The sequence below is a fragment of the Tetrao urogallus genome (assembly GCF_951394365.1).
Source record: "Tetrao urogallus genome assembly, chromosome: 9".
NCBI lineage: Eukaryota > Metazoa > Chordata > Aves > Galliformes > Phasianidae > Tetrao > Tetrao urogallus.
This window is the reverse complement of record NC_136822.1, coordinates 12,543,376-12,545,457: the sequence shown is the minus strand read 5'-3', so window position 1 is coordinate 12,545,457 and position 2,082 is coordinate 12,543,376.

The window sequence follows — 2,082 nt, the reverse complement described above, 5'->3', positions numbered from 1 at the left end:
CTGACAGTGTTGTTTTCAGCCCTGGATGTCCTTGGTGAGGTCATGCAACATCAAGCACAGCTATTGACTTGAACTCAGGGCAGCATTACAGATAGCTCTCCCCATGGTCCTTCCTGCTGCCTTTGAATGTCTCACAATGTGCATAGTTTTTAATACACTCCCAGAGAGGGAGGAAAATCCAGTCTCACGGGTAAAGCCCTTAAATGCCCAGCTTGTGTAACCCATGCATTTCTCCACTTCCTGATGTTGCTGTGTTTACCAGGGTGGGACAGGCTGGTCCCGGGGGGGTGCGCAGTGAAGGAGACATCAAATAGCATGACAGAGAACATGAGATGCCAACAATTTGCCCAATCATAGCTCATCAACAGGTAAGATCGATTGTTAACTGTATTGTGCCTTGCCTGCATGGCAAGTGGCTTTTCCCTTTTTTCTTTTTTCTTATGCTTAGATTGCTCACATTCCACTCAGGCTTAATTACACTGGTAATCGGTGTGTGTAGTTATAATAAAGTCCATCAGACTTCATCCACAGTCTATTGTTATATAATACGATATCCAAAGCGACCCTATGTCCTGTGACAGTGTCAGCAAGGTATCTGGGGTCCAAGTCACAGATCTGGACCTGGGCTTGGCTGTAGCACAGTGCAGGTGCATGCTATGGCACTGGTCTTCACAGGAGACCTATTTTGAACACCCTGTCTCTCTCTGGGCATCTCCCCAAACCTGGATTTTGGTCCAAAGGAAGGCTACAGAGGTGGGAAAGGTTCTGGAAGGCAAGATATACAAGGAGCAGCCAGTCCCCTGGTTTGTTCAGCCCAGAGCAATGGCTGAGGGGAGGCTTCATGGCAGACTATAGCTCCTAACAAGGATGGATCTGCATGATTCAACCAAATCTGTGTCTGGGGACTTCTATCAGCTGTACTTCTGTCCATGAAGCAGCAAAGATGGACCAAATACTGAAGAAACTTGAAAAATCAGAATAATGGTAAGAAAAAGCATTTCTTCTTTTTTCTAAGCAGTGTCATTTAGAACCACATAGGGCACAAAGCCAAACAGATATGGTACACTTGCAGGTCATTCCCGGCCATTCTTTTAAAAAGAAATACTCATTCCTGACAGTAGTACTGGTAGTACTGGTTCCTGGCCTTTTACAAGGTTCATCTGAGGACATCCTTGTTGCAAAATACCTGTTTACAAAGAGACAAAGAGTGATCTATTGCAAGCAGGTGAGTTCTTGATGCCAATCAATGCCTCCTGCAATCCACTAGGGGAAGGAAACTCATGCAAGGTGTCGTTAGAGGGGTGTTTAACTCATTCTCTCCATTCTGATCATCTGGGTGAGGTGTGTTTTATGTCCACCTATGCAGCCTCCATGAGATGTGAGGGTACAGGGAAATAGAACGCTTTTATGGTGGTCTGGAGGATTGAACTCAAAGTAGCTATCAGGGGTTCACCTTCCATCCCAGGGAACACAAAATATCCATGCTTTTTTAGCAGCTTATATAACAGGATGGAGAGGCATCTGAAATGTTTTCACGACACTGAGCTTTTAGTCACTTGCCTTAGGAGGATGAAATGAGGCTGCAAGATTTGGGGCTGCTAGCTACATGGAATCACCACAGGAAGTTCAGCTAAATGCTGCACTTAGTAGTTGGAGGGAAAAAAGGCAAAAAAGAGGGGAGGTGGTGCAGATGTGTGCCGAAGGAGAGGCAGCTCACCACAGTTGTCTCTCCTTGCCAGAAATGTGACTGTTGTTGAGTCATGGTTACAGGAGGCTGCTGAGATACGTGAGACAGGACATTATTCCACCCCACTTGCTTCTAACAAGGCCTCATTGGGAGGTCAGGCTCAATGAAGGCGTGAGCTAAATGGAAAGGGTCCAAATGGTAACAAGACTGTTTGGAAAACGTGAGCCATGAGGCAGTGTTGAGTAACTGAGTTTGTTTGAATGATGAAAGAAAAGGCTGAACTGGCATACTGTATCTCCTGTAACACGAAAGATAGTCAACTACTCTTTCTTTCTCTTACTTTTGCTATAAATCAGGGAGAAAACCTACATTTCTAGTTAAACAATTAGATTCTT